General features: G+C 47.0%; 1 pseudogene across 1 annotated transcript; it reads left to right on the forward strand.

Annotated features, from left to right (window-relative positions):
* The first annotated feature begins 494 nt into the window (after nucleotides 1-494).
* Nucleotides 495-9,464, forward strand: LOC144759294 (uncharacterized; annotated as a pseudogene). Its single transcript, XR_013595600.1, has 3 exons — nucleotides 495-2,081; nucleotides 4,780-4,899; nucleotides 7,979-9,464. The product of XR_013595600.1 is annotated as an uncharacterized LOC144759294 (transcript).
* Nucleotides 9,465-9,706: the final 242 nt, after the last annotated feature.

Raw genomic sequence — 9,706 nt, forward strand, 5'->3', positions numbered from 1 at the left:
CAAAAAAAGAAACCCATCTTGTATTACATATGTGTTTTTAAACAATTGTTTTACAGTCCTGATGAAGTTCTTCGTATAGAACGAAAGGTGTTCGCTATTTGGTGTACAATTGTCAATATACAGAATAATAATGAACTCTGATTTTTCTCAACATTGGGCGGACATTTGTATATTTACTTCTTTATGGACTTCTTATGTTAGGTGGTGCAACCTACAGTTGGTAAAGTGTATTTGGGTTGTTCTAACCGCCCCAGAGGAACGGCAGGGGCAAGGGAGTTGCACACATTGTGAGCATAAGGCTCAGTTTTCAGTTCAAACTATTGAGGAGATTGTATAAGGAGTGAGGTGCATCACAAAACCAAGGGAGTTTTTATATAGGTTGGCCGTTCTCTTGTTACTTTAAACATTTTGCCTTGATTTTCTCGTTTTAAAATGTTTCTGTTCTTTTTTCATCCCCTTTGCAGGCACTGAATCGCAGAACATCAACATTCAGAATGTGGAGAGCGCAGGCTTCAGAAAGGGATGGAAAAGTCCCAAATTCACATGAAGGTCTAAGAGCAACACTTGCAGCCTTTCCAAGTCATAACTTCTCTGCTGCAAGACCACGACCTGAAGATCTCCACAGGCCTGGAGGCGCCAACAAACTGGGTTCCCAGATCTGTGGATGGACCGCCCAGGAAGAGTTTGGAAAGCTACCGATGCCAGACACTCTGCTTTTTGGGTCCTGCCAAGAAAGCATCCTCATAAATGCTTTGGAGAAGGATGTGAACAACTACAGCACAACTGTAAGCAGGACTCGCACCCCCCCCCTAACATGACCTCCGATGCGCACAGTGGTCCTAATCCAGAGTCCCATGTGGCGCACCCTCCCACTCTGGTAGTGTTTGCCATGCTAGAGCGGCTGGAAACCAAACTCGATAACTTGCACAATTCAGTGGGAGAGGTCCCTTCTCGAGTTGCACTTCTTATGGAAAAGATCTGGGTAGAAAAGGGTTGAGATTTCCTAGAAGGCGGTGCAGTGTCTTTGGAGGCAGTGAGTCCAGCAGGCGTCAGAGATTGTAGCTTCCCCAGGTCCCTTCCAATTGCTCGTCCAGCGAGCCCAGGGGTGCCTAGCCCAAGTCTACAAGTCTTTCCTGATAGTCATGACCCAATGCGGGTCCCCGGCTTACCATCAGTGTTTTCAAGTGCTCTGAGCCATTGTCTATTGATAGTTGGGACCCACAAGACAGCCATTTCATGAAGCCACCATCCCCAGGGGTGCATGACTCGCAGAAGGACCAACGTACAGGGCCCATGTTTCAGACTCGGCTGGACCAGCAGAAGGAACTGTACCTACAACCAGGACTGCTGGGGGGGGGGGCAAGACCTCAGCATGCATCTAGTTCTTCCAGCTGGACAGGGACTGCAGCGGGATCCATGCAAGGAACCAGGGCATGAGCCACAGCAGCACCACAGCTTGCAACGAGTGCTTCCAGCTGGACAGGGACTGCAGCAGGACTCATGCAAGGAACCAGGGCATGAACCACAGCAGCACCACAGCTTGCAACGAGTGCTTCCAGCTGGACAGAGACTGCAGCAGGACCCATGCAAGGAACCAGGGTATGAACCACAGCAGCACCTCAGCTTGCAACGAGTGCTTCCAGCTGGACATGGACTGCAGTGGGACCCATGCAGGGAACCAGCGCATGAACCACAGCAGCACCACAGCTTGCATCTAGTGCTTCCAGATGGACAGGGACTGCAGCAGGACCCATGCAAGGAACCAGAGCATGAACCACAGCAGCACCACAGCTTGCATCTAGTGCTTCCAGATGGGAAGGAACCAGGTAAACACCTAAAACCAGAACCATTGCCTGTTGGTGGCCTTGGCTCAGAGTGGAACCAGCGCACGCAGCCGGTGCGTCCTGACGCACAGGAGGCAGATGTGGATTACAAGGTAGTGTCTCCATGTACTGATGCAAGAAGTCCATCTGTGACCACATCATTCCTCGGACGGGACACTCTCCGTGCAGGTGGGATGGCTCTCACAGGCTCATTGGCGAGAAGAAGTCTTAAATCGGATCTACTACCAGCCATGCCAGGTATTTGTTTCGCAGTCGGTGTGTACCCAGAAGGGTACATGGCTGTGTGGTGGTGGTTTGTTGGTTAATGTGCACACTTCATGGTGGTCTGTAGGTGCAAGGCATGGGCTGCGGTTGCTGGGACAGGCAATGCGCACCCTACAAGAACCTCTGCGTCAAGCCGGAGCCTGTGTGATGTGGTGTGTGGGACAATATGTCCAGTGCAAGGGTCCTGGAAACTAAGAAGGGGCTGTGGTTGGGGAGTGGTTTCGGACATTTTGCACTGTACAAGGGGGTCTGAAACCAGGAAATGTCTGTGTCTCGGTTTGAGGAGAGTTGAATATCAGGCGTGGTCTGCCCTCTCCCAACATCCTACAGACCACGCCTGATATCCAACTCTCCTTGTGCTCTGCACATTGCCCTGGACACCCCAACGCACAGACTGTCCCATAGGGCCTTGTACTCTGCACGGTGGAGTCACCTATACTGTCTGCTAAGGGCTAGAGCGTTCTATACTATCTCATGGACCCATACCCATACTGTCTGCTAGGGGCGAGAGCGCTCTACAATGTCTCATGAAGTCAACTATACTGTATGCCAGGGGTGGGAGCGTTCTATACAGTCTCGTAAAAAAAGACTTCTGTCTACGTATAAATAACCTGAACAGTAAGAACATGTGTAAGAGTGCCAGTCCTCATGGGAGGATACACAATTCTAAAAGCAGGGACTATTAAATGTATTCACCAATGAAAAGACAGCATTTCTAAAGGACAGCAATAGGAACCAGTGAAAAAGATGGGTGTTTTTTCAATCCCTTACCCTAGATACTGCATGTCTCGAAGAGACAGCGAAAGCGCTGCCTAGGCGAGACCTAAAATCAGGATTAAGTATCCTCTGCTGCAATTATAAACATATTACAAGTCACCAAGGACTTCCCTTGTGAAACATGAATGAGGCTGAAGGAAAAGTGGTTTTGCAGGATCACGGAACTCAGAGGTCACTTGAGTTATGAGACACGGATAGTACGTGTCTTTATTTTCACAAAACAGATAACATTAATACAAGTTTGAAATTTCTTGAAAACACATTTAATCAGTTTAGTGTACATCGGTGTCAGTTGGTTTTGGCTCCCCTGCTTTGAGCTCCACCGGTGCAATATACACAGATTATCAGGTAGAAAGGGGTGTGACAAGCTGTCTTCAATTTAATTATTTAAACAAGTGTTTTGCTTTCCACCCTGTCATCTGCAGTTACTGCTGGTTAGGGGCATAATTCAGATGAGACAGGTGTTTGTACACAGTCCTCAGGCCTCCATGTTTTACATGAGGTGCAATGCTTCACCAACTATGATTCAGAAAAAGTATCGAATTCACCCCAGCGACTGATGTGTTTGGGTTTTTTGGGGCTTTTCATAATCTGGGTAGCTCTGTCTTACTAGAGAGAGTGAGGGATGTGGCAGCCTCTGGTTTAAAGACGAGCAGTTGAATCCGCAGCGGAAAAACCTATTCAACTCCAATCTAACTCCTCAGCTGACACCCATACAACAAATTCTATAAACTAAAGATACAAACCAAGATCAGGCTGCAATAAACAATAGCATCACTCTGATTGAATGCTGGATGTATCACAACATTGTGGCAGACACTTATTGACTGTAACTCATGCCACGCTTAGGAGGTGAGAGATGAGTGTGTCAATCCATCGTTCAGGAGGAAGAGAAGGTTGGACTTTGTAGTTACACTTGGGAGAGCGATGAGTGTGTCAATCCATCGTTCAGGAGGAAGAGAAGCTTGTACTTTTAGGAGTCTGCTTCATAGCCAAGATACCCATGAAGACCTGGGAACGCTTTTTTAAATGTTGTGCATTTTCTTTGTTAGTGCCGGGCGCAGCTTTTAAAAGTTGTGCCAGGTGCAACCCGGGAAAGAGTGCCTTCTTATGTTCAATGCGCTGCCCCCTCCCCCCCCGGGCAGCTGCAAACTCAGCCCTGGGCGCTGCGTATTCAAGTGAAATACAGCGCAGCTTTGAAGCAGCCCCCCGTGTTTCACTGGACAGGCAGCAACCCCTCTACACTTTTAAGAGGGGAAAGAGACCACCTTGCAGGTGGGTGCAGTGAGTGACTGCATCTGCCTGCAAGGGGATGTCTGAGGGGGTCCATAAAACCCCCCTTTCCACCCGCCAGAGGGCTGCTCTCTGGGGGTGCACTAACAGTGCACCACCTTTTCGGTGGCATAATGTCATAGCGCCTCCTGACACCTTCTTTGCCTCCGCGCCCGTATCTATAATCATATGCGGGCTCAGAGCCAAAGAGATTCCCTCATTTGCATGAAGCCACGCCCCCATGCAAATGAGGGAACGTCCTCTGGTGATTTCTCTGGCGCTCTAGGTGCGTCAGCGCTATCTGTATTACAGAAAGGGCCGCACAAACTTCTGCGGCCATTCCTGTGATGCCAAAGTGCCACAGGAGCGTGAAAAGCCGGCATGCATGCCCGTTGAGCCCCCAGCGCACTTTTCATAATACGGCACCTGCACAGATACACTTATGGGAGTTGTGTAAAGAGTTCCTTTTACCTTCATTCTTTGCTCATCAAGTTAGAGTTCTATGTTCCAGTTGTGCAGAGTATTGGGGCTTTATGCAGTCAGTCAGCAGATTTCACACTCATGCAGACAGTACATTGAAATATAAATGTTGTAATTATTTTTTGGTTTGAATTCATTTTAGGCTATGGGACGATGACCAATATAATTTCGGTCGTCATTAAAGAGGAGGAGGAGGAGGAGGAGAGCCATCCCACTACCTATACGAGGCCAGAGGAAACACAAAACGTCAGTTGTGCTCCAGGTAAGAAATTATGCTTTCCTACATAGAATCACGCGAAGGCTGACAGCTCCAGCTGGGATTACAGTGACACATGCCTCCAGTAAGAGTCTGCCTATCCTCATTTCTGGTATTAGGGGAAGACGTGCATCAACCGAGCACCTGGCCATCTACATTTACGGGGTCGTATTATGGAAAGTGTCCCAGGGGCACAATGAACATGGTTGCCCACTTTACGTGTCCTGGGGCACTTTGGTATTACTGAAGGGGCCACACACTCTTGTGCTGTCCTTTTTGTAATACAGATAGTGCTTGCGCCAATATAGTGCCAATGCTATCACCAGAGTGTGTTCTCTCATTTGCATGGGACGCGGGCGCACAGGCAAAGAAGCTGTCAGGAGGTGCGCTGACAGTGCGCCTCCTGAGAGCAGGCCTCTGGAGGGGGGAATGGGCGCCATGGACTCCTAGGGGTCCCCTTGTTGGCCGGTGCAGTCACTCACTGCACCTACCTGCAAGGTGATCTCTGTCTACTTTTAAAAGTGCAGACTTGGGCCTGTCACATGCCCAACATGGGTCTGACTCAGAACTGACATGGGTCTGTCTCATATCTGACATTCTGTTGCAAATCTGACATGGGTCTCTTACATGACTGTCATGGATCTGTCACATGTCTGTCTCACTTGGGAGTGTCATATAACTGTCCCTCATGTGATTGTCACATGATGCCTTGACATTCTATCACATGTCTGTCACAGTTATCATATTACTGTCCAACATGAGTGTCATACCACTGCCCAATGTTGTACATCTGTCACCTCCTGCACTGACTCCTCCCCCTTCAACCCAAACACAGCAGCACAGCAAGATCCAAACCCCCAGGACACTTGGTACACGAACACTCAGACGGATGAATCACCACTGCAAACAACTGGAGAGGAAACGGAGAACGAGCCAGGACAATGCAGACTGGGGCACCGTCCAAATCCACCTTGAGACAAGTCCACCAAAGGAACTAGACCACCAAACGTGCCGCTCCGGTGGATCGCATCAATACCAGCACCAACAGAAGCAAAGAAATGTTCACCGTTGTGAAGGATTTGACCTCACAGGCGGCTGCCTTCAACTCAATCACCCCTTCGCAGGACCTCTGCAACACTCGTTCAGTTCTTCAACAACAAAATCACCACTATCTACAGCAACTTTAACCCTCAAATGTACCAGACAGACCTCTCCAAAGGCCTCCCGATCTTATCCAAATAACTTATGCTCGCCATCACCCCATAAGAACTGCTCCCAGCGTGAAGTCAATCAACTCAGGAGCCCCATCAGAACCCTGCCCCCACCACACCCTCTCCAGAGGACTGCATTCCATCAGCACCATGCTCACACTCATTCTGAAGGCTTCCTCCTCTTCCACGACCTTCCCAGATGCTTGGAAATAGGCACTGGTCCTCCCACTGCTGATGGAACCCCCCACTGCCCCGTCGATGCTTACCAACTGAAGACCAATCTCTCTGCTACCGTTCCCGTCCAAGATCTTAGAGAAAATCATCAACAAACTCCTCACTGAATACCTCAATGACTACAAACTTCTCAACATCACTCAGTCTAATTTCAGACCCAACAACAGCACATAAGCTGCCATCATCGCTGCCACAGATGACATCCGCATGACTCTGGATGGAGGAAACATGGTGGCCTCATTCTCCTGGAACACTCTGCAGCATTTGGCGCAGTCTCCTCCCCATCCTCATCCAAAGCCTGCACAACATTGAAATCTAAGGACACACAATCTGATGGATCTGCTCTTTCCTGATTGGATGGAACCAGGCAATTAGCCTGACACCACACACCTCGGATGCCGGTGACCTCATCTGCAAAGTTCTGCGAGTATCCTCCCTGAGCCTGACCCTCTGCAATGCAGAAATTATCTCTTTAGCCAGCATCATCCACTCTCCCAACATCCTCTCCTAAGCCAACGACACGCAGCTCAAGCCCTCCCTCACAGACCAGAATAACTGAAATCACCCACTGGATGAAGTCCGGTTGTCTAAAGCTGACAAGACTGAAATCATGATCTTTGAGAAGAGCACTTCACCATGGGGCTTTACGTGGTGGGCAATAGTTTTTGGACTGACACTCACCCCCACCATCCACACCAAGAGCCTCTGGCTTGTCATCGACAGCAAACTCAACATGACAACTCAAGTCAATGCCGTCACAACCTCATGCTTCCATACCCTGAAGATGCTGAAGATGATTTTTGAAAGGCTCTCAATCATCACCAGCAAAACCGTCATGCACACCCTGGTGACTAGCAAGCAGAACATCCTCTATGCCAGGATCAACAAAAACTCACAGAGGCCTGCAGACTATTCAGAACTCTAAGGCCAGTTACGCTCAAGCTCCCATGCCGAACTCACATCATTCCTCACCTGAAGGACCCCCTCTCGTTTTCCATGCACAAACGAAGACAATTTAAACTCCTCACCCACACTTTCAAAGCATTACATCGCACTGGCCCAGCATGCCTCAGCAATTACATCTGCTCAAAGAAACCTTCCAGACACCTCTGCTCGTCCGCACTCCTTGCTCAAATCCCACAGACACGAAAAACCATATCTGTCAGTCACACCTCCTACTTCACTCGTAAAGTGTGGAAGGACCGGTCACTACACATAAGAACCTCCCCCTCACTTCTTGAATGCAACAATAAGATGAAGACCTGACTTTTCGAGTACTCCCACTAGTCCATAGGTTTGGTTAGACTCAAACCTGCTCAGGGCCAGAACAGTGCCGTCTACAAATCTGCAAAACATGGCATACCACATGGCTGTCCAACATGCGTCCTTCATTTGACTAATGTGGGTCTGTCACATGACTGACATAAGTATGTCTCATGAGCGACAAGAGTCTGTTATCTATCTGACATTACCTGAGTGTCCAGCATTTGTGTATCATAGGAATCCTTGGTACTGTCTCTCATTGTAACATGCAAAACATCCCTGTAGCAGTACTGCCTACCACTGAGATGTAGTATCACACATTGGTGCTCGTTTATGTAAACTATTTATCTGTTTTTTTTACATTTCTTTTCATTCAGCAGCCTTCCAGTCAGAAGAAAGAAGTGTGAACAGGGGAGAGACCAGTACATCCACAGAGTGTAAGATGTTTACTAACAATTTCATCCTAAATCAACAATACGATCTCCAGACAACAGAAAGACGCTTGACCAGCAGCGAGTGGGAGAAGGCATATAGGACTAAGATATTTTTTGTGGCACATCAGAGACCCGACAAAGGGCTGAGACCCTTTCCCTGCACAGACTGTGAAAAACGCTTTACTCTAAAGTCTGGTCTCGTAATTCACAGAAGAATACACACAGGAGAGAGGCCGTTTCAGTGCACTGACTGTGGGAAAAGCTTTACTAAAAAAGCAAATCTCCTAAATCATCAGAGAACACACACCGGAGTGAGGCCATTTCCCTGCACAGAATGTGGGAAGAGGTTTACTGCAAAGGGAGATCTTCTAAGACACCAACAGATACACACTGGAGTGAAGCCCTTTAAGTGCACGGAGTGTGAAAAGAGTTTTAGGTTGAGAACAGCTCTTACACAACACCAAAGAATACACACAGGAGTGCGGCCTTTTAGCTGCACCGAGTGTGCAAAATGTTTCACTGATAAATCTGCTCTATTACGGCATCTAAAAATTCACAAAGGGATTAGGCCCTTTCACTGCACAAACTGTGAGAAATGTTTTATTGATAAGACCGCTCTTTTACAACACCAAAGAATTCACACAGGAGTGAGACCTTTTAACTGCACGGAGTGTGATAAGAGTTTTACTTTGAAACCATCCCTCATACAACACCTACGAATACACAGAGGTGTAAGACCCTTCAAGTGCACTGCCTGTGAAAAGAGTTTCACTCTGAGCACAACTCTAATACAACACCAGAGAACACACACGGGAGAGAGGCCTTTTAATTGTACTGAGTGTGAGAAGAGTTTCACTGCAAAACAATCTCTTTCACGACATCTGAGACTACATGCGGAGAAGAAAGATGGAGTTGGTGTAACAGAGAGTGCAGCTCCTTAAGGGCACAGATCCTTTAACTATGCTGGCAACATCCCGTTTTCTGCTGATATTCATTGATCTTATGTAATGCACTGACGTACAGCATCGTTGTTGGCCCTTAATTCATTCGGCGACCGATCTTCTGACGTTTTACTCCTCCTTCAAAGGAGTGAACTATAATTTTGCAAGCATTATATGTAATTTTGTACTACCCTAGGTGGTCTTTGAACTAACTGGCTCATAAGACATATTTTTTTTTATCTGCTGTGTCTTACTAGGGAATAATTGCATTTAAATCAGTATTTCCCTGCCTCTTGCAGTGCAGGTAAAAAACATTTCTTTGTTCAGAATTCTTTTAAAGAATTACAAAATGGGCCCTTTGGCAGTTCCTGATAATCTTGTAATGGAAACAATCACACCTTGATTTAAATTTATATATTTAGTTAAGAAATTAATCAGTTTATAAAGTACATTTCAACCATGTATGTATAATGTATTGCAAATATAGAATGCACTGAAAATACTCCCTTCTTTTTTTATTTGTAATAGGACTTCCCTAGTATAATATATTTGTTGACATTACAAGTAAACATTAACACTTTTCCACTGGCCCAAATCCACAGTAAATAGATATACATTAGATTTCACTTTTGCCTTGAACCTGACATGCTGTAGAATATGTAATGTAAGTATCACAAGTACATTACTAATATCACACGTACATTATAAGTATCACACGCACATTACAAGT

Source organism: Lissotriton helveticus, chromosome 1_1, assembly GCF_964261635.1.
Source record: "Lissotriton helveticus chromosome 1_1, aLisHel1.1, whole genome shotgun sequence".
NCBI classification, from domain to species: Eukaryota; Metazoa; Chordata; class Amphibia; order Caudata; family Salamandridae; genus Lissotriton; species Lissotriton helveticus.